The sequence below is a fragment of the Cetorhinus maximus genome, chromosome 9 (genome assembly GCF_964194155.1).
Source record: "Cetorhinus maximus chromosome 9, sCetMax3.hap1.1, whole genome shotgun sequence".
Classification (NCBI taxonomy): domain Eukaryota; kingdom Metazoa; phylum Chordata; class Chondrichthyes; order Lamniformes; family Cetorhinidae; genus Cetorhinus; species Cetorhinus maximus.
The window spans coordinates 118,220,186-118,244,036 of NC_135887.1; the positions used below are offsets into that span (position 1 = coordinate 118,220,186).

The 23,851-nt window shown below is 42.2% G+C and overlaps 1 protein-coding gene and 1 long non-coding RNA gene across 5 annotated transcripts in view; one reads left to right on the forward strand and one right to left on the reverse strand.

The window, feature by feature from the left end:
• LOC144684964 (uncharacterized) overlaps positions 1–23,173 on the reverse strand; it is a 130,536-nt gene extending 107,363 nt beyond the window's left edge. Inside the window, exons 1-2 of one of the 4 annotated variants that reach the window (XM_078549439.1) lie at positions 22,885–23,173; positions 4,300–4,367 (exon numbers count right to left, since the gene is read on the reverse strand). The gene's annotated coding sequence lies outside the window, so the exon portion shown is untranslated. Of the gene's footprint in view, positions 1–4,299; positions 4,368–13,061; positions 13,147–20,773; positions 20,843–22,222; positions 22,505–22,884 lie in introns of those variants that run through there. The other 3 variants (XM_078549442.1, XM_078549441.1, XM_078549440.1) reach the window with 3 other exon arrangements.
• The window catches only part of LOC144684967 (uncharacterized), a 72,044-nt gene continuing 69,103 nt past the window's right edge, over positions 20,911–23,851 (forward strand). Inside the window, exons 1-2 of the long non-coding RNA XR_013577596.1 lie at positions 20,911–21,088; positions 21,211–21,470. This is a non-coding gene — a long non-coding RNA (uncharacterized LOC144684967). The remainder of the gene's footprint in view (positions 21,089–21,210; positions 21,471–23,851) is intronic.

A 23,851-nucleotide genomic window follows, 5' to 3' on the forward strand; every position in this document is an offset into this window, starting at 1 on the left:
TAGGTAAGTCCACAATTTTGACCCAATGACAGTGACCAACTGTCAACCTATGTTCAAGTCAATGATATGTGACTTGGAGTTAATGTTGTTCCCATGCACTTCCGCAGTCCTTACAAGTGGTGGAGGTCACAAGTTTGGGAGTTGCTACCTTTTTAGCCTTGGCGAGCTGTTCTCTTGCCTCCAGTAGATTGTACACATTGCAGCCATGATGCAACTGGATGTCAAGGTAGTGGATGAAGTTCTGATCAAGCTGAAAGCTTTCTATTGGACTGTGTAGAGTTTCTTAAATGTTATTGGAGCTGCACTCATCCAAGCTAATGGAGAGTATTCCAGTAAGTTACTGACTTGTGGCTTGTAAGTGGTGGAGAGGCTTTGGGGAGTCAAGAGGCGAGTTATGCGCTGCGGAAAGCCCAGCCACTAGCCTACTTGTGTCGTCATGGCATTTTTGTGGCTGATTCAGTTAAGTTTCTGGTCAATGGTGACCCCCTTCAATGTTGATAGTGGGAAATTCAGGGATGGCAATGCCATTGAACGTCAAGGGGAGTGGTTATGGTCTGTCATGTTGCAGATGGTCATTGCCTGGAATTTATGAACCATGTCCAATATGGCATGCCTGGCTATTCACCTTTGAGTTTATAGTTGAGACCATTCATTCATGGACCATTCATGCTTCTTGCCCTTCCCTTTCTCCTTTCCCCCAGACTCCATCCTGTCCTAGTCTCAAGTTTGCATCCCACTCTAGTTTCTCTGCCATTTCCACTAATGCCCTCTTTGAGTTTATGTCATTTACAAGACCCACGTGATACTTTTTTGATTTTATTGACCACTTAAATTTCCTTCCCAGTCACTATGCTAGCTAACATTAAATATTTACTTTGTTTGAGTTCTGCCCCCATCCCGTACAATAACATCATCAACTGCCTCCTCGGAAAAAAACATCTGTCCCTGCAACCTAACAGCCTATTCTCACCCAATCCGATCACACCCTCCTTATCTACATGGTAACAACATCCAAAAACATGCGGTCAACTTCTACCTGTACACAGATGATACCTAGTTCTAACTATGTACTGTCTCTGTTGTCAAACTGCTTGTTTGTCATCCAGTCTTTTATGAGCCACAATTTTCTCCAGCTGAACATTGGAAAGCCAAAGCTTCCTTGCCTTCATCTTCAACCCCCATCTTAAACTCCATTTCCTTACCACTCGTTCCACCAGCCTCCTCACCACTGTCTCAATCTCAGCCAGACTATTCACAGCCTTCATGTCCAATTTGACCCCAATATTAATTTCTATTCCCAGATTCTTTCCCATCATGAAGGCCACTTCCATGACATTGCTCACCTCCCCAATCTGTCTCATCAACCAGCTGCTCAGTCCTTCATCCAAGGCTTTGTCACCTCCAGAATCTACTATTCTGAACTATATTAAAAAGGCAAAATGACAGTCTAATGATCTACAAGCTGGTCAGCCTAACCTCCATTGTAGGGAAAGAACTGCAGGGTGTCCTGTAGGTAAGAATGATGAATATCCTAGTATAATGCAGAACTATAAGAGGCAGGCATGGTGTTATGGTAGGGAGATCATGCCTAACGAATCTTTTGGAGTTCTATGATGAAAATAATATAAGAAAAATACTTGTAGTGAGGGGAAACTCAATGGAGATTTTTTTATTTAGATTTCAGTCAAGCTTCTGGTAAAGTGTCAGATATGGGATTAATCTACAACATTGAAGAACACACCAGAGATGGCTGTGCTATTGAATTAAACCATGGCTGACCTGTGCCTCAACTCCACTTATCCCCTTTTGCTGCATATCTCTTCATACCCTTACCCAAGACAAATCAATGCATCTCCACCTGGAAAGTTCCAGTTGTCCCCAGTATCCACAGCATTTTAGAAGAGAGAGTTCCAGATTTTTAAAGTGGGAGAGAGTACCAGGAACAGATTTCTCAAATTCAGGAGAACCTGGATAAATTGGGAAGCTTGTGGATGCTGTTATTTGGGTGGATGGCTTGTTGGGTATTCTGTTGGGTGTGCTGGCCCTGGTTTCAAAACATATACTTTTTGAGTCAGACCCTAACAGAAAGAAAAACTGAAACCTCAGCTTTGTAGGGAAACTGAAACTGAAATGTCAGGTTTCTGGGAAAACTAAAACTGGTTGAAACCAGATGAAAGACAAAGAGTCATCCAAGCTCACATAACCCAGTGGTGCAATGCAGACAGGCTGAGGAAAATGAAGGCTGGATCCAGGAGCTGGCAATAGGCAAATACAAGGTTGCTGCAGCTATTTCTGTTACTTAAAGCAATTGACTGACCAGATTCAGCCATACAGTGCACAGGGCTGTCACTGAGAGTTCAGATAAAGGTAATACTGGTTGTTCCACACCATCCATTCTGTCATGAGCAGAGCTGATGAGATTCGGAAGAAGTGCGCCATTTTGTTGAAGACTACACCCATGGTTGATTGGGAACTGCAGTTGGATGAGAATCAGTGGCTAAATCATTGCAGAAAAGGGGCTGGAATTCTATCTGAAGAAGTTGAGAGCTTTGAAGAAAATTGTGGCTGAAATTTTTGCCATATATGCTGAGTGTACTGCCTAGTAAATCCATGAGACCTATATTCATTGTATCTGCTATTTACAATTTATATTGATCATGATTTACTGGTTAATTCACATTTAATCTATGTTAATTTTGTACATGATGTCCTGAAGTGTTACTCGTGCATTTGTTGCTCACAGACAAAAATCTTCAGCACAATACAAAAAGTATTAAAAATAAAATACTTTATCCTTGCATTATTTATATTTTACTCACTTTCCACATCAGCTTGCTTTTCCAAAAATTCTTCTCTAATAACCTTGTGGTCCTCAAATCGTTGGATGTAGTTAGCTCCTCTCATCTTTCATCTATTGCTTCAAATTGTGTTTACTAGTGGCAAATTGCATTTATCTTTGTGCTTAATAGACTGTTTATATTTTCAAATTATGTATTTATTTCTTAACAGCTTAAAATGCAATTCAATTAGTTTTTTTATTAAAGTAATTAATATGCCTACTGTACTATTTTATTTTATTTTTATATAAGGGTTAGAGTGGAGTAGGTGGTGATGCATATTTGTGTTAGACTGGAGATCGACACTGTGGTACAGAATGGGGGGGTGGCATGGATGGTGGTCCAGAGGTGAAGTCACTTCATTAGAGGCTCAAAAAGGGTGGGAGCAGTGCTTTTGGGAAGCAAGGATAAGGTGAACAAAGGTAAGGGTGGTCTGTAACCCAGGACATGGTAACCAGGGAGTATGAAGCATCTTGGTTGAAAGGGTGTGGTTTGGTGAAGTGTGTTGTTTGATGTTCCTTAACGGGAGAGGAGGCAGGGAAATCTAGGGTCTGGATCCATATGAAAGCTTCTGGGAGTTGAACTCCAGAGACTTGAGCACAAAATTACAGGCTGACGCTCCAGTGTGGTACCAAGGGAGTGCTGAACTTTTGGAGGTGCAGTCTTTTGGATGAGACATTAAACCGAGACGCTATCTGCTCTCTCAGCTGACCATGGAAGATCCCATTGAACTGTTTCAACAAAGAGTAGAGGAGTTATTCCCTGGTATTCTGGCCGATATTTATTCCTCAATCAACATCATCCAAACAGATTATCTGATCACTATCACATTGCTGTTTATGGGAGGTTGCTCTGCACAGATTGGCGCTGCATTTCCTACTTTACCACAACTTCAAATGTACCTAATTGACCATAAAGTGTTTTGGCATGCCCTGAAATTGTGAATGGCGCTTTATAAATGTGACATTTTTAAATGTAATGGCCTGCTGAAAGTATTTTCCTGTAATTGTCAGGAATATTTATTTTATTTGGTGACTTGCATTTGGGGAGAAAATTGAAATTAGGAAGTAAGGTTTTGTCTGATATGATTGAGCGTTAAAAAGGATTTTTTAAAAAACCTGAGGCCAGCAAAATACAGATAATCAAACACTCAACCAATGAGGAAAAAGAAAAACACAGCTCAACTTGGAGAGATGTGGTTAGTTAAAGATCACAGTGTCGATGACAGGCAGACAAACATCATTGTAAAATTAGTCGTAACAGAGCTTGTGGCAGTACCTAGCAACCTGTGCAGAACTGATCGCTCATAAAGCACATTCCACTACATATTGTAGTGGTAAGGACAAGCCAGGGAGTGGATACATAAACAGAATGTGACAAGTGGGAAACTAAACCACACAAGAGAATACCAGTGTCGCTGGGACCTGCTGAAGGAACATTAGCCATTATCTGCATCTCTTACCAGCAATAGGAATTTTGTTGCAATGATCTGATAAAGTCAGTCACACAGCACCACCAGCAGGAGATAGTCTGAAATACAAAAGGAAAGAGAAACATCTGATTAATAGGACGAAAAAGAAAGACTCGCGCTTTATGGTATCTTCCACAACTTCAGTATGTCCCAAAGTGCTTTACATTCAATTAAGCATTTTTGAAATTCGTATGTAGGAAATGCGGCAGCTAATTTGCACACAGCAAGCTCTCCTGAACTGCAATGTGAAATTGACCAGATACTCCGTATTTTCAGTGGCACTGACTGAGGGATTATTAACTGAGTCACAAGACAGAATTCCCCTACTCTTCTTCAATATAACACCATTGCATCTTTTACATGCACCCGAGAGGGCAGACAGAGCCTCAAGTTTAACACCATATCTGAAAGATGACGCATCTGCCTGTGCAATATATCCTCAGTACTGCGCTGGAGTTCGCTTTGATTTTTATGCTCAAGTCCCTGGATTGGCACTTGAACCTTTTTGGCCTCTCAGGAAATCAAGGGATATGGGGAGCTGGCAGGAAGATCAGCCATAACCGTATTAAGGTGGAGCAGGCAGTATGGTCTACTCCTGCTCCTAATTCTTATGTTCTCACTGAACAACCTTTTGACTCAGGGGTGAAAGTGCTACCCACTGAGCCATGGCTGATACAGACAAGCCACTGATTGGCACTGGACAAAAGGAATGAAGAATCCCAAAAAAACATGTATGCAAAATGCAGCAAACAGGAATGTAATTTATAACTTAGAACAAATTATTTAGAGCATTTTTTTTGTGTGTCGTTGGAGTATGGGTGTTGCTGGTAAGACAACTATTTATTGCCCATCCCTTGTTTCTCCCGATATGTGGTGGTGGTGATGGTGGTAGTGAGCCTTCTTCTTGAACTACTACAGTCCATGGAGTGTAGGTACACCCAGAACGCTGTTAGGGATGGAGTTCCAGGATTTTAGCAACAGTGAAGGAAAGGCAATATAGCTCCAAGGCAGGATAGTGTGTGGCTTGGAGTTGGTGGGAGGGTGGGTGGGGAGGGGCACTCTAATGTGACAGCATTCCCAAAGACTTGCTGCTCCTAGGTGGTGGAGGATGCAGTCTTTGGATGTGCCACCAAAGAAGCTTTAGTAATTTGGAGTGCATCGTGCAGATGCTGCACACTGCTGTCACTGTGGTGGAGGGAGTGGATATTTAAAGTGGTGGATGGGGTGTTAATTGAACTGACTGTTTTGTCCTGGATGGCGTAGATCTTCTCGAGCGTTTTTGTAGCTGCACTCATCCATGCATGAGGAGAGTAGTCTATCACATTACTGACTTGTGCCCTGTAAATGGTGGAGAGGCTTTGAGGAGTCAGGAGGTGAATTCCTAGCCTCTAACCTGCTCTTTGGAGCTGGTATTCACATGGTTGGTCCAGTTAAGCTTCTAATCAATGGTAACCCCAGGATGCTGATGGTGGGGGAACTCAGTGCATTGAGTGCTAAGAGAAGGGTGGTTAGACTCTCTCTTGTTGGCGATGAATATTGTCTAGCACTTTTGTAGCACTTGCCACTTATCAGTCTAAGCCTGAATGTTGTTCAGAGCTTCATGTATGCAGGAATGAAACTGAACATTGTGCAATCATCAGCAAACATCCCCACTTCCGACCTTATAGTGGAACAAAGTTAAGAAAATAGGCCTAGGGCACTGCCCTAAGGAACTCCTGCAGCCTAAACCTAAATATTGTCTTGATAATCTCAAGATGCCAATCAAGTAACCTTAATAAAACTATTGGTTTGTATTGATTGATTGATCACCACCTCAGCTCTTTCTCTTTTCAAGATGGTAGACATTCCAATCACCTATCACCACTGTGCTCACCATCCTACATTGGCTTACAGTCCAGCAATACCTCGAATTTAAAGTTTGCATCCTTGTGTTCAAATCTCTCCATAACCTTTTGTCTCCCTAACTCTGTGATCTGCTGCAGCCCGACATTCCACCAAGAACTCTGTATTCCTTCAATGGCCTTTTGCACATCCCTGATTTCCTTTGCCCCCACCATTGCTGCTGGCCTTGCCTCCAGATGCCAAGTCTCGAATCTCTGAAATTCCCTCCCTAAATCTCTCTGACTGCATCTCCTTCTTCTGTTTTAAGATGCTCCTTAAAACCTACCTCTTTGATCAAGCTTATAATCACTTGTTCTAATAACACATTATATGGCTTGGTGTCAAATTTGTTTGATAATGCTCCTGCAAAGCACCTTGTTTGAATATGTTAAATGTGCGATATAAATACCAAGTTGGTGTTGAGTTTATTTGCTGGACATCTGTTTTAAAGGAGAATGCAACATATTGTATTTTTTTACAGTAATTTCTTCCATCTGCAGTCTATTGAAGTTGTATGCAGGCATTAGCCAGGGTCAACAGAGGATAATGGGATAGAAGGTGCTAGCATACTGCCTTTATTACCAGCAGGTTACCCATAGTAGAGCACGGTGAGTCTAATGATGCACTGCTTTGTAATGACAGAAATGTTACGCCATGCAATGTGCAATGTGTTATCCTGCTAAGATGCAGCCATGTCACTCTGGGGCCACAAGGTCAGGCTGTTAGCTCAGGTCATTCAGGATTTAATTGCTATTTGTTTGGGGGACTTCAGAGATTGGAATGTGCTCATCAGTTTCAGGCTGGAGTTTAGAAACAGCCGGCATTTCAAGATTGTTTTGCACCTGTTGTAAGGGTGGGTGAGCTGCTATTGAAGATAGAGTTGATTTGTAGACACTTCTTGGGTGAAAACATTAAGTTTATTTACAATGTACTCAGCAGCTACTGCACATGTGCTTTCAACTCCAACTCTATCTCCACACTGACTGCTGAGGCAGTCTGTGCTACTATCCTATTGGTTACTACAGATTATGTGATCTTCCTTAACAGGTACTATTCTTAAAGGTGCATTACACGCTAAATAAAACCATAATTATTACATTCCTCTCCCTTTAACTCAACTATACATACTATATTTACAAATACATATTTTTCAAGGAAGCATAATAATTAGACTGGATAAGGAATTTACAGGTTCAGTTTTTCAGGTCATCTCCTGGTACATGTGGAACATCGTAGCTCCACAACTTCAGATTCTTTGTCAGGAACCTCTTTGTCCAGAGTTGTCTGAACATCAGGTGCTCCAGTGGGCACTTGCAGTTCTGTATCCTCAACTCTTACAGGAACATCAGACATGTCAGTCCTGGGTTGAGTATCCTCAACAAGAAACGAAGATCCGGTCATGGTCACTGGTGGAACAAAATCTTCCTTAAATTGTTCACATGTTTACAGATGACCTGGCCTTCCACCTCCACATGGTAAGGCAGAGGTCCAGTCATCGCACGTATTTCACCTGGTAACTACTTTGGTCCTTCCCGAAGTTTTTCATGTATACTGGCTCTCCCACAGTAAATTTCCTCTCGCGACTATGCCAATTGTGTCTAGTTTTCTGGCTTCCCCGACTCCTTTCCACCTTCCCCTGAAAATGCAGCATTATTAAGCTCAATCTCATCCTGAGACGGCGTTTCAAAAATAACTCTGCAGGTGTGACACCTGTTGTTGTGTGAGAGGTAGTCCTGTAATGAAAAAGAAAGCGTGCTATCTTGGTTGCCAAGGAGTCGCCAGTTAGCTTTTTCATGCCTGCCTTGAACGTTTGAACTGTCCTTTTGGCCAGTCTGTTTGAGGAAGGGTGATACGGTGCAGTTTTCACATGAGTGATACCGTTGAGGCTGATAAACCGTTGAAACTCAGCGCTCGTAAATGCCGTGCCATTATCGGAAATGACTACTTCTGGTCGTCCGTTAATGGCAATACTTTGATGTAGTTTCCCAATCGTAGCAGCCAACGTTGGTGACTTCACCTCATATACATCCAACCATTTTGAATGGGCATCAACAATGAGCAGAAACATTGTTCCCAGGAAAGGTCCAATGTAGTCAACATGTAACTGCACCCAGGGTCTACCTGGCCACTTGCATGGGTGTAATGGAGCTGTCACTGGCAACTTTTGCAGTTACTATCATTGCACACACTGCTTTATTAAACTCTCTATTTTGCCATCCATCCCAGGCAGCATAGATAGCTGTATGCTATGGTCTTCATTCGGGAAATTCCTGGATGGACACTGCGTAGTTCAATTAAAAGTGGCTCCCTTCCCTTTGGATGTACTATCACTTGTGCTCCCCACAATCAGATGCCATCCTGGCTGGTTATTTCATGTCCTTTGTTGCAGTACGGTTTCATTTAATCAGATACGGGCTCCTGTGATCAACCATGCAGCACTTGTTCTCGTACTTGAGATATGACTGGGTCCCGACTTGTCCAGTCTCTGATCTGTCGAACGCATGACGGTGAAGAATCTAAGAATTTTAACAGTAAAACAATTTTCTCTGGGACATGCTCATCATTTTCTTGTAAAGGCAAATGACTAAGAGCACCGATGTTTGCGATTTGATTGTCTGGCCAATGTACATATTCATGTGCTGCCAGTATTAAAGCCATTGTTGTATTCTTGCTGAGGCTATGGGTGGTATTGTCTTGTCCTTACTAAACAATCCTAGCAATGGCTTGTGGTCTGAAACGATTGTAAAATGGTGTGAGTGTACGGACTGGTGAAGTTTCTTGACACCAAAGATGATGAACAGGCCTTCTTTCTCTATCTGTGAGTATCCCTTTTCCGCTGTGGTGAGCGTTCTTGATACATAACCTATTGGCCGTCGTCCATCTGATGAGAGAGCGCTGCTCCCACTCCGTAGGGAGATGCGTCACATGTCAGCACCAATTCTTTCATCTGGTCGTAATACACTAATAGATTGGATGAGTACAACAACTGCTTCACCTTTATAAAAGCTTCTTTCTGGAGCGCCTCCCAAGACCAACACTGGTTTTTTTTGAGTAGAGAATGCTGGGGTGGGGGGCAAGCACTGTTGACAAATTGGGTAAGAACCGCCCATAATAGTTGATCATTCCTAGGAATGATTTGAGCTCTGAGGCGTTCTTTGGTGCAGGTGCCTCTCTTATGGCTCTCTTCAACCAGGTGGAGGCCTTGGGAGACCCAAATAAATTACCTCCCTTGCTTGGAATGTGCACTTTTTGTTTTTTAAGACTCACTCCAGCATGCTAAAAATGTTTTAAGACTTCTTCTAAGTTTGCCAAATGCTCGTTTTCAGTGAATCCTGTCACCAATACATCGTCTAAATAGACTACAACCTGGGGCAGTCCCTGCAGTAAGCTTTCCATTATTCTCTGAAAGATGGCACAAGCTGAGGAGGCACTGAAAGTCAATTGTGTATATAGGTACAACCCTTTATGGATATTAATTGTGACAAATTCTGGGGAGGCATTATAGAACTCTAGTTGTTGATAAGCATGACCCATGTGAAGCTTTGTGTACATTGTCCCTCCTACCAGCTTAGTATACAGGTCTTCGATTTTTGGAATGGGGTGCCTGTCCAGCTTAGCCACTTTATTCGTAGTCTCCACAAATTTGGAGTCTTTGGTCGGGCTTAAGGACGGGGACAATGGGTGCTGCCCATTCTGAGAACTGAACAGGTTGTATAACACCCGGTTTCTCTAGTCTGTTCAGTTCAGTGTCGACTCTTTCTCGTAGTGCGTATGGCACCGGTCTTGCCTTCATGAAGTGAGGGGTTGCTTCCAGATCCACATGAATCTTTGCCTGCAGGCCCTGGGTTTTCCCAAGTTCTTCCTTGAAGATGGTGGCATACTTTCAAAGTAGCTCTGGTAGCCCTCAACTGAAAATACTCAGCCCATTCTAACTAATCTCCTTTAACCAATTTTGTCCCAGGAGGCTTGGCCCTACACCTGCTACCACCATCAAGGGTGGTTTTACCAATTAGCTTCCATAATGGACAGTTACTCTGCTTATGCCTTTTACTTGTCTTCACCCGTATATGTTTTAAGTTTGGCGACTGTTTCTTCTAAACTTAATTGATGTTCACCATTATTCAAATATCCGAAGGTATGTTCCCCACTTACTGTAGTGGAAGCTCCCATGTCCACTTCCATTCTAACAGGTTTGCCACTTACTTTCACTGTGACAAATATTGGTCCTGTCTTTCCAACTTTCAGGTTAAACAATGAGTAAATGTCTGAATTCGTTGTTTCAGGCTCTTCCACATTGTAGATTTCATTGGGCTTCTTCTTTTGTTTACAAGTCTGCTTGAATCTTTCCTTGCACTGTCCATTTCTGTGACAATAGTAGCATTTGCTTTTTTAAAACTGCCAATCACTAAAAGACTGCTTAATTCCACCTCTATTAAAATTATTCTTCAATTTCACTGCTAAGTTATTTTTCTTTATTCTTCAGCTAGTGGGGGCTGTTTCCCGCTTCTTGGCAGAGTCTTGCATTTTGCGTCCTTTTCAGCTGGGGTTTACTGCCCGATGTGGAGGACGGTGCCATTTTGCGTGCCCTGTATTGGTTTTGAATTTCTTACTGCACCTTCCATGGCCAGTGCTATCTCTAGCACCTTCTTGAAATCCAGATTCACACTGGACAATAATATTTTCTGAATAGAGTCCTCTTTCACACCACACACTAAACAATCTCTGAGCATATCATTCAGAGTTGTAGCGAACTCACAATGTTCCGTTAGCTGCTTCAAATTTGCCATGTAGCATGCAATTGTCTCACCCAGGGTTCTGTTTTGCGAATTAAACCTGAGCCTCTGCATCGTGACTGAGGGCTTTGGTTGAAAATGACCTTTCACGAGGTCCACCAATTGATTGAAATTCTTTGAATCTGGGGCACTGGGTGCCCTCAAACTTCGAATCAGACTGTATGTTTTGCTCCCACAAGTACCCAAGAGGATCGCTCACCTCTTCTCTTCCCCCATAATCTCGTTCGCTTGAAAAAAGAAAATGAGGCGTTCTATGTATTGAGACCAATACATAGCTGGCTGGTTCAAAAGGATAATTTCGCCCAAATTGTGGCATTTTGAGAGGGTAACTTCTTCAATTCTAACGGAGCTTGCCACTTACAGTCACTGGGGAGGTACAGTGCCGATTTCTTTTTAACTTGATTTCTTCTGTTCAATCCAATTTTATCCTCATCGCCAGTTTGTTGTGAGGGTGGCCGAGTTGCCACTATTGATGATAAAGTTTATCTTCAGACGCCTCTTGGGTGGAAACATTAAAGGCTGAATATTATGCTCAGCATGTGGGTGCGCCCAACACGCCCAAGTGTAAAACGGCTCATGATGACGTCGGGCGAGCGTCCCAATGTCATTGCGCAGTCTCGTGATATTTCATTCGACGGGTGCGTGCTGGAGCTGGCTGTGTGCCCGTCAACATTTGAAAGGCCTATTAAGGCCATTAAGAAGCTAATTAAATTCAAATTTACGCTGCCTGTCGAATCTAATGGTTGGTGGTCAGGTGAAAAGGCCAAGCGGCCTTTAAGTTTTTTAGGAAACCTCATCCACGGGCAGGATGAGGTTTCCTAAAAAAAAAATCAAATAAAAACGCTATTTCTGAATTAGAAACATGTCCCAGCTCATGAGACGGAGTCACATGAGGGGACATGTTTTTATGACAATTTTATTTTCTTTTTTTTTAAAACAGTGCTCTCCCTCCTCCCCCCGCCCACATAGGCAGTGCCGAACACTGCCGCTCGCGTTCCACACTGGGCGGGCCTTAATTGGCCCAACCTCGTGAAATCACAGTGCGGAGCCGTTCACCAGCGGCTGTTGGCTTCCCAACTGCCCTTGCCCACCCCCGCCGAGCGCCCCCGCCAAGGGCAAAATTCTGCCCTAAGTTTATTTACAATGCACTCAGCAGCTACTACACATGTGCTTTCAACTCCAACCCTATCTCGACACTGACTGCTGAGGTGGCCTGTGCTACTCTCCTATTGGTTACTGCAGATCAAGTGATCTTCTTTAACAAGTATTATTTTTAAAGGCACATTACACACTAAATAAAACCATAATTATACAGCACCTTAACATTGTGTGATGCCCAGAGTGTGAGATCTTTAATATATTAGGGACCGACAGCCACTAACCTTGATTACAATTGGAGACCTTATAAATTAAACATAAATTGCACTCACATCTATAGTTTAAATCATAAGCAAAAATAAAAAATAAATGCTGATACACAAATGCAAATCGTACCTTATTCTTTGGCCAAACACAATGAAAGATTTAGCTCTTGCTATTAACTATATTCTCCATCTTCCCGTGTTCACTAATTGGTAAAAGATAACCAGCAGTGAGGAAAGTTACTCTAACTAGTGTGTTAGATCAAAACAGAAAACATAGCTCTGAAGATTGGAAATCCTATGATATTAGTCAAATCACCTGCTTCAACCCCCAGTAGCTACAGTTTGGAGAGACAATTGAATCGAGAACTTAAGGCTGCCTATCTTTCAGCCAACATGACTGTATTTCTATGAGGTATTTGTTGTGAGTAGGATCTGAGGGTCATTTCACTCCACATCCTGATAACAGAACGTTGGCCAAGCAGGAACCCACCCAGTACAGACCCCACCACTTAACAAGGCCGTACTCTTATGAATGTGATTAGCCCACCACGATGACTGGTATAACATGGTAGCGTACGACATAATTTAAAATCACGCAATTCGCAAGTAAAATCCTCTAAAACAATGGCTGTCAAACTTTTTTGACCTCTTTTCAAGTGGATTAGCATCCACAACCACCCCAACCATCTAAATTATAGTACCCATAATACCTCACCTCTGAGTCACCAGGTTCAGAGTTCAAATCCCGCTCCTGGGCTTGGGCACAAAAACCAAGGCTGACACTCCAGTGCAGTACAAAGGGGGTGCAACACTGTTGGAGAAGCCATCTTTCCGGTGACATGTTTAACCAAGGCCCCATCTGCCTGCTTGGGTGGATGTAAAAGATATGGCAATATTTTGAAGAAGCAGGGAAGTATTTGTCCCTCAATCAAAACATCACAGAGACAGGTTATCTGGTCATTATTATATTGCTGTTTGTGGGAGTTTGCTGTGCACATGTTGGCTGCTGTGTTTCCTACATTACAAAAAAATACTTGATTGGCTGAAAATGTTGTGAGACATCTGGTGGTCGTGAAAAGTGCAATATAAATACAAGTCTTTCTTTCTTTATACCTGAGCAAATCGGAGTTTGATGCCCTTTCTTTGAGTTTAAGTAGTATTTAAAACACCTCCCTCTCTTGAACAAGCCTGAACTCACCTGCCACTCACCACCAGTAATTGTGGATCTACCTGACAATCTTTCTCCCTCCAAGGTGAGGCATTCAACCCACTCTGCTCTTGCTTCTCAACTCATACTCAGCCCGTTTATGCCCACCACTCATTTTCATATCACTCGGCTATTTTGCAGACCCCCAGAAAAGTCTCTATGGACCCCAGTTTGAGAAACACTGCCCTAAAAACCCTGAACTCTGCTGCTTCCTCATCCTAATGTACCTCCGAGCCATGTAGCATTTATGCTGGTACTGTACAGACAATACTTCAGTTATATGGAGAGACCAGAGAAGCTGGGATTGTCCTTCTTAGGCAGGATAAGGGAAGATTTGATAGAAGTATTCAAAATTATGAGGGGTTTTGATAAGGTTTGATGGTGAGAAACTGTGTTCACTGGAAAGAGGGTTGGTAACTAGAGGACAAAGAATTAAGATAATTGGCAAAAAAAATCCAGGGTGAAACGCCTCTCAACTGTTTGTAAAAGATTCTAAGGCATTATTCGTAAAAGAGCAGGGCAGCTCTGGCCAGTATTTATACCTCAACCAATATCTACGAGAAATGGGTTATCTGATCGTTTAACTCATTGCTGTTTGTGGGGCCTTGCTGTGTGTAAAATGGTTGTCATATTTCCCTACACTACAATAGTGATTACACTTCAGAAAGTACCTCATTGGCTGTGAAGCAATTTGGTATGTCCTGAGGTTGTGAAAGGTGCTATATAAATGCAAGCTCTTTCTTTCTTTATATGTACTTCAAGCTCATCCAAAGCCAGTTGAGTCCTTTTTTTTATTCTTTCATGGGATGTGGGTATTGCTGGCTAGGCCAGCATTTATTTCCCAACCCTAATTGTCATTGGGAAGGTGGTGGTGAACCCGCTTCTTGAACCACTGCAGTCCATGTGGTGTAGGTACATCCACCGCGCTGTTGGGAATGGAAAGGGAAATCTATCAAAATTTTGATAGTTTAACTCATGGAGCTCTGTAAACTTTCACTTCTGCAATACTTTATGAGACAGACGTAATGGGATGAATCAAGGCATAAAAATCCACTTGATAGTATCCAGACCACAGAATGATAGACCTGTCTTCGCCTGTCTTCTGGAGTCTTATTGTGGTAAAGTTTTCCTGCTTTGTTCCCTATCACTTCTGCTAAGAACCTACTGTAAGTTAACTAATGGTGGGCAAGTGCTTGGCGTAATTGGCATTTCTCCATCAACAGTTCCTTCAATATTAGCAAAAAAACAGAATTAGCTGTCCTGTCCAGCAGGCAGACTGAAGATATGGCCCATGGCTGGCAAGGATGGAAGAGTCTAATCATCTCCCCTTGACACATTCAGTAGCATTAACATCGTCGAATCTCCCACCATCAACATCCTGGGGTTCAGTGTAGCCCAGAAACTTAACTGGACCAGCCATATAAATACTGTGGCTACAACAACAGGTCAGAGGCTAGGAATTCTACATGAGTAACCCCTGAATCCCCAAGCCTGTCCACCATCTACAAGACACAAGTCAGGAGTGTGATGGAATACTCCCCACTTGCCTGGTTGAGTGCGGCTTCAACAACACTCAAGAAGCTTGACACCATTCAGGACAAAACACCCTACTTGACTCGCACCCTATTCACCCTAATTAAAAACATATATCGCTGTTCCTTTGACACCACTTGGTCAAAATCCTGGAACTCCCTTCCTATCAACACTGTGGGAGTACCTTCACCACACAGATTGCAGCCATTCAAGAAAGTGGCTCACCACCTTCTCAAGGTTGATTATGGATGGGCAATAAATGCTGGCCTAGTCAGAAACGTCCACATCCCATGAATGAATAAATTTACAAAAGGGTCAAGACAGATTGTCAGAATTGGAGGTTAACATGAGTTCCAGAGAGGAGACTGAATAAAGATAACTAAAAGCAATACTGAACAAGCAGGGTAAAAATCGCTGCAGGATGTGGGAAAAAAATCTCTCAGTGATGAGCCCATAATGGACCTGACATTGGACTCAACCATCATGATGTGCTTTTGTTCTGAAAAGGTTGAGAACAGGGACTGTGGTTCCAGTACAACCTGAAACCCGTTATACTGTGACCTTCTGCATTAACTGGTGAGAATCCGATGCCCCTGCCCCCACCACCCACAACCCAAACTCTGAACTCTGATAAGAGTGCCCTTCTTTATTAAACAAGTTTAATTTTCTCCCTTGTCAACTTAATACAAAAATCAAGGCTGACATTCCAGTGCAGTACTGCACTGCACGGCACTTTTGGAGGTGCCATGTTTGGAGATGAGATGTTAAACTGAGGCCACATCTGTCTGCTTGGGTGGATATATAAGATTTCTAAGAAGAGTAGGGAGTTATCCCTGGTCTCATGGCCAATGTTTGTCCCTCAATCAACATTGCAAAAAACAGGTTATCTGGTCATTATCACATTGCTGTTATGGGGGTTTGCTGAACGTACATTTGTTGCTGCGTTTCTTACATTACAACAGTGACCAGCACTTCAAAAAGTACTTAGTTGGCTGGAAAGTGTTTTGAGACGTTCAGTGTTCATAAAAAATGCTATATAAATGCAAGTCTTTCATTCTTTCCCTTCCCCTTCTTCTCTCACAAAGACTACTTTGCATTGCCTGTGTGATGCCTGTAGAGAAAGATCAGTCTGAAAAGACCTGGTGGACCCCAGAAGGGATCCACCTGATTGTTTGTCCATGGACTTAAAAAAAAATCAGGCAGGCTTCCTTAAAGTTGTGCAAGCCTCCCTGTCCAGTTTTCTTCCATATGCTGTGGGGAATGTTGTAACTGCAAAATCTGCCCCATTGACTCTACTGTGAAGGATGGTTCCCCAGGCACAGGATACCCTCTCCTACCTCATCCTAGTACCCATTACTAATATGACAGAAACTGGCAACTGTCTGGTCATCCTATCCTCATCTAACCTGCAGACAGCGGGAATCCTGACCTATTTTACCCTTTCAACTCTGGTGCAGTTAAGCCAACTGCAGCATCCCAACATGTTGCCTGCTACTCAGTACAGATCAGGGTTTCCAATATGAACCATCTAAGTGCCAAAAAAATCTTTTAAAATACAGCTCGAAGGAGAAAGACTTGCATTTTTGCAGTGACTTATACAAACCCAGGCATTCCAAATGTTTCAGAACTAATGAAGCACTTTTTGAAGTATAGTCACTGTTGTAAAGAAGGAAATGCAGCAGTCAAATCTGCACACAGCAAGATCCCACAAACAGCAATGAAGGTTTTTTTTTAAAAATACTTGCTCTTGGGATGTGAGGGTCACTGGCAAGGTCAGCGTTTATCACCCATCCCTGATTGCCCTTCAGCAGGTGGTGGTGAAGCACCCACAACTTACTTGCTGGACCATTTCAGAGGCCTGAGTATAGGTAAGGATGGCAGATATCCTTCCCTGAAGGACATTAGTGAACCAGATGGGTTCTTATAGCAATTCAGTAATTTCAAGATTATTAATGAGACCAGCATTTTATTCCAGATTTATTAATTAAACTTAAATTCCCCCCAGCTGACCTTTGAACTCATAACTCCAGAGCACTACCTTAGCCCTGTGAATTACTAAGCTAATAACATAACCACTATGCTACCAGAATATTTGCATCAGGTCTTGGTTCATGACGAATATTCACCAAAAATGTGCCACTGGGGGGCACCAAAGCATAGATTTCCTCTTCAAGTCTCTTGCAAATCCAACCAGGCAATACAGTAGGTAGCATTGCATATCTTTGATGGCTTCAATCATTTTAGTCCTTCATGGTCTTCTGACAATACTGGCCTAACTACTTCCTTTGACCTCAAGGGATCTTCCAAATCTTCTGCATTGCTAAAGTTTGCAAAAAAAACTGGGTTTCTTCTTTTGCACCAAACACTTTTTCATCCTTCAGTAAATTGCTATGAAGCCCACACCAACCAGTATTTGAATATCATTCTCATTATCTGTGGTGGCTCTTCTAGTAATCTGTCCCGCACTCCTGGGTAGAATACAAGAAGAGGCTGATTGTCTATGACAAGCACTGGAGCAAAGACTGGAACATAAGAACATAAGAAATGGGTGCAATTTGGCCCTTTGAGCTTGCTCCACCAGTCAATATAATTACTGATGATCATCGATCGCAACTCCACCAACCTGCACTATCACCATGTCGCTTAAGTCCAAAAAATTATCAATCTCTGCCTTGAATATATTCAACAACCAAGCATTCACTACTCTCTGGGGTACAAAATTCCAAAGATACACAACCCTTTGAGTGAAGAAATTTGTCCTCATCTCTCCTAAATGGCAAATCCCTTATTCCGAGGTTGAAAATAGAGTGGGGGTACAGGTCAGCCATGGTCCAATTGAATTGCAGAGGAGGCATGAGGGGCTGAATGGCTTTCCTATTATTACTAGGTACCCATATCTAATCACTCCCAAGAAAAATTAGGCAAAGGCTAGTCCCTTTCCTTCAACCTTTGGGGAATTTCTTTCACCGTCAAGGACCTATTAGGAAAGCCATTGTAACTCCATGATTACTGCATCATCTGAGTCATCACCATCTCCTTACAGTGAAAACTTGGCATTCCATTCATTTCTCCCCTCAGCATCTTTATTTGAATCTCATGGCATCCTCACTAACATGATCTGCCCTCCTTGTTAACAGTTAAACTTGCTTTGTCAGGTCTTGGTCAATGGGTAAATGCACCTTGTGTCAGATGGTGAACCATAAGATCACAAGTGTTCAACCAAATCCCCCAACCAATGCTGAGTTAGTGATGTCAGGAGACTAGTGCATGGATTAATTAATACAATTCTGAAACTGAGTTAGAAGAATTTCTTTTTAAACAGATAATTGTTTAAGAAATGGAATGGTCAACCAGAAATAATGGGTAAACATTTGAAAAACAGAATATTTCTAAGGATGTAGCTAGTGAGACTAAGCGGACAGTTCTTTCAGGGAGCCAGCACAGAAATGAAGGGCCAGATGCTGTCGAAGTCTCTGATTCTAATTGGCCTCACTCCCTTTGTGCTGCAACTGGGGGAAGGGTATGGGGGATAAAAGAGTGGAACTGCAAGGAGTTTCAATTCTACTGATGTAAACCATTGAGATGAAGTGCCTGATTGCACTGATAGCTCAACAAGTTTATCCGGTGAACAGCTGAGCTAAAGAAAGGGGAGGGAGGGAGGGGAGAAAATTGGTACCAAAATAATCACTAAGGGACAGAGCCAGCTATAGAGGGCCAACTTTGCGTACCATGGTAGTCAAAGTGCCTGGCAAGAGTTACTCCACTCGTGAAAGCATTACTTTACACTCAGCAGCTTTTGATAAGTGTTGCTCAACAGAAGAAGTTACATTTATTGGAGGTTTGACTACTACTGCAGTTTTGTTGCTGGTCAGCCGATGTCACTGCACAATGACAAACTAACCCCTTTCATTTGACCTTTACTCCTTTTATCTTACTTATCTCCTGCTTTTTAACCACAGCCTCATCTGAAAAAGCTGTCACGACCACTAGTCAATAATGACCCCAAAAGTAAGTTGTACTCCAGACTGATGGGGTCTTGTTAGCCAAACACTGATCACTACATCATCTGCACTTCTGTGCTGTCATTTTGTTGCAGATCAGCCTTTACCACAGCTATTAACAATGTAGGGAACAAAACATTGAAATAAATAGGCCCTGGCCTAAACAAACAATGACAGCCACAATTTAATCACCCACCAGTTGGCTTGCTGTTATGCAGGGTATAATTAACGTTATCACACAATCTGATCTGGCCGTTGCCTTTTCCCTCCAAACATCCATTAACTTTCACTGCCTGATACTCACAGCAGCCAGAGCTGAGGTGTTGCAGGGTACAGTGATGGAATATTGAAATGCTAAGGTCTGTCGGCTTGCATCATCAATCTGAGACGTGTGAGGACAAGGCGTCCCCAGCTGCAGGCTCACATTCCTCAGGGGCAGCCACTGGTAATCTGGAGGCTAGCGAGGGCAGCAGCTTTCTGCCGCGTTTAAAGGCTGCAGTTACTATTGAAATAACAGAAAAACTTCAGAGACGGAAACATGATCTGCCCTCAGCACCATGAGTTACAGAATCAATAAATGTGCCCTACGGCAAATGCATATCCGATAACTACGGTAATGACTTTATTCCAGCACAAGGGCAGACAATTTTTAGAAGTTTTCCTCTAAACGGGATCGCTGTATTTACTTTTGCCTTAACATATTTCCATCGTCCTTAATGAACACATCAGTTTAAAAACTGGTCTGCAAAGCCACAGTTTCCCAGGGCAGAGCCCCTGGGTTCAGGTCACAGAACACTGCACACATATGCTCTCCTTAAATGTGTAATTAAATTTTAGGTGAGCAGATTTCTCTTGTGAGCTACACAGTACTTGCACCAGCTCACATGACCTTTAACCCCATGGGAGAAAATGTGTTTACTTTATGGTTAATGAATTAACATTACATACAATTTCTTTCAGCCTGCAACCTGCTGCCGCACTAAAAACTCCCTTTAAACAGGCCAAAGAATATGGGCCAATGCAGTTAGGATACAGATTTAAGATGATTGGCTCAAGAGCCAAAGGGGAGATGAGGAGAATTTCCTTTCTTCCTGCATGAGTTGTTGCACCTGAAAGGGTGGTGGAAGCAAATTCAACAGTAGCTTTCAAAGGAAATTCAATTACTTATGTGTTTGAAAAGGACAAATTTGCAGGGCTATGGGGGAAAGAGCAAGGGGGAGTGGGAATTACTGGTCCAGTAAAGACATGATGGGCCAAATGGCCTCCCTCTGCACTGTAAGATTCTATGAGAAGGCTAACCACAAAACTTGTGAACATGTGACTGAATCATGCTTAATAATTAAATCAAATCCAATTTCAATATATGCAGCACATTTCAAAGTAGAATGTGGATGTTAGGCATCAGTAACTGCGATGTAGGCCTTAAATATTTTGAATCCAGCCTTATTTTTGCCCTGCCATCATGGAGTTTAAACCTTTTCAGAAGCTCTGCAAACAACCAACTGTCTCCAGAGTTACAACAGCCCATAGTACTTATTATAAATTGTCAGTCGGGAAGTGTTTAGTCTCCCAATCAAAGAGCTCTGAAAGTCTGGCAATAGTGAGTGTTAAAGCACACTACACACTAAAGTCAAGAGTATTTAAAAAGCACAATTAAAATCGACATAAACTCATTTCATAACTCACTTATAAAATCAAAATTAATTCACAATTATCCAATAAGAATCCTCCATGTACTTGGTCCAAAGGTGAGTCAAGAGTGATTCAGTGAGTGGCACTCTTGGTTCTGAGTCCAAAGGTTGTGGGTTTCAAACCCCAAGCTGTGAGCACAAAATCCAGACTGACACTCAAGTGCAGCACTGAGTGAGTGCAGTGCTGTCTGAAGTATCATATTTTGGGTGAGACATTAAATCAAGGTGGATGCAAAAAGGAAAAAAAACTTGCACTGATATAGCACCTTTTATAACCTCGGGATGTCCCGGAGCATTTGCAGCCAATGAGGTAACTTTGAAGTTTAGTCACTGTTGCAACATAGGAAACACAGCAGTCAATTTGCGCACAGGAGGCTCCTACAAACAGAAATGTGAAAATGACCAAAAAAAAATCTGGGTTTTTTTTTTAAGTGATGTTGATTAACGGATGAATATCGGCCAGGACACTGGGCTATAACTCTCCCGCTCTACTTCAAAACAATGCGATGGGATCTTTGACATCGACCTGCGAGGGCAGACGGGGTCTCAATTTAGCACCGCATTCAAAAGACAAAGCCTCTCACAGTGTAGCGCTCCCTCAGTATTTGAATGCACACCTGCCTCAGAGGCAAGAGTGTTACTCACTGGGCCACGGCTGACACCAATAATGGTTTGGAGATATCACCTCTTTGGTAAGGCTTTATGGCTTAAAGGATGTTTTCTATTCCAAAGCATCTCATGGGATTTTTGACTTTTGAATTAAAATGTTTCATTTTTAATATTCCTTTTGGTCCACAGATTCAAGTTAATATCATGAAAGCATTACTACCCTGCAAGTGTTTACAATATCACATAGAAGTTTCCAGAAAATGGGACTACAAAATCCCTACATTTTAATATGTGAGACTAGCAAGCAAGAACCTTTGTGTTCATAGAATCTGACAGCACAACAGAAGGCTGTTTGGCCCATCGTGCTGTTGTTGTCAGTGTAATATAGAAATAATGCTCCAATTCAATACCTATAAGGTACAGGGAGGAGTAACTCCAGAAGAGACTAACTACAGCCACTGAACTGCAAACAATCAGACCCAATACATGGCGTACTGACCTTATCACCAAATGCATTAACTTGGCTAGCTGCTGTTAAGAATTTAGAGAGCTATTGAAAAAAGGAAGGAATGAAGCTCAAAGGAATGCCATCACCATCAATAACATATAGGGTGGACCATTGATAACCTGTAGAGTGAACTATTGATGACTTGTAGAGTGGACCATCTTCTGTTTATTTACAAGCCCAGAACACAAAGCATATTGAAATTAACTACCATGATATTGGTGCAGACCATCTCAGTGATGGAAAAGACCAATGGTTCATCTCCCAGACATCCTTCTGATTCGTAAAATAAGAAGGATAGATAGATACACAACCTCATTACTTGGTTACCTGGGCTGCGCCCATCTCAGACTGATGAAACAAAGCTCCCATCTGTTGAGTTGAATCCTAGATTAAGTGCTCAAGCCAAATCAATTATAACACAGAGAGGCCTTCAAGATCAATCTTCGACCAAAGTGACTCAAGTTGGCAACATCGTGATGGCTGATGAAGGAAATGTAAAATTCCCCATGGCGCAGTTGTTGTTGAGCTCAGGTTGTAAACATATTCTTATGGCAAAAAGGAGGAGAGCTCTATTTTGCACCTGCCCCTGCTGTACCCAACTTAGGAGTGCATAATATCAACACCGAATGTCCAAGGTAGATAACATTCCATTCTTCTGTTCTACCGCCCTTTACCTCAATGCAGTAACTTATTACGAATGAACATCGAGAACAGACAATAGATTATAACTGTGTTTAAAACCCACAGTTTGGAGAGTCTCTAGAAGTCGCCAGAGTTGGAATATTACAAGGAGGAAGGGATACATAGTTTGGACCAGGAGCAGAGGGCAGGTTAAGTATATAGATAGGAACAGAACATGTAGATAAGTGGGTCAGGGAAAATCTAGCAGGATTCAGTTCCTGTGCTGTTGGAGAATCTGTCTTTGGAAGGCAGTTGACCAGTGCTGAAAAGTATGTTTGAGAAAACATTCTTGAGGTTTGCCTGATTACCTTTGGGATTTGCCACTCATCGGGCAGGAGCAGGGCCGAAAAATGCGGCAAGCTGTTCAAAAGTCCATTGACTTCAGCAGGACTGGAAAATCCCACTGGCAGGATGGGCTGTAAAATTCCACCCTTTGTCCCATGGAATTTTCTTTTCTGCACCATTTACTGTGACCATTTAACAAAGTTGCATTTTCTACTTGTAAGACTTGCTCTTGTCCGTTTATCCACAAGAGCCTGCAAGGCAAGTTGCTGCAAGTAGGAGATTAAAAACAGTGGGGTGCCATCTACATGACATCTAGGATCTGTGTGAACAAGAAAAGCAATTTCCTTAACCAATCGGATTGAAGCAATGTTAATGAATAGCTCAGCGTCTCAACCAGGAAGTGTCAGAATATTAAACTAAATGTCAACACAGGTACAGAAAGCAAAATAAAGAGATTGGAAAAAAAAATTGCAATAAGAAAAACAGAAATAAATTTAAAAGAAAAGTTTTTGAAATCTTCAACAACAATTAAAAGCTAAACGATTGAGACATCACAGTTGTAAAAGTTAATTTTCTGTGACAGATAGGTTGTTTGGCAGTAATTAACACTTGTCACTCCATTAAAAAGTGTACTCAGGCTGAAATGGGCCACTGCCAACTTTCTGTTGTGAGTTTAGTCTGTATTGACTGCTCAGGCACAGGATTTAACACCATGTGATGCATTGCAATGGTAGGTTAGATGGCAAAACACTACTTTTGCAAAGCTAATGGAGCAGCAGCACATCTTGGACAGCAACTTGCAGATTTTTGTTTTTAACCTCATTTCCACCCTTTACTAAAGTTGATGTACTATTTATGTATAAATAACAAACAGCACCAGTAAGTTCTGGCCCTTTCAATTTTCCATGTTTTTTTTACCACTTTGCTTTAATTTTCCTAGTTTACTTTTTGTCCCAGTTCAGGTTGGATGGGCCACCACTCCCTGAAATG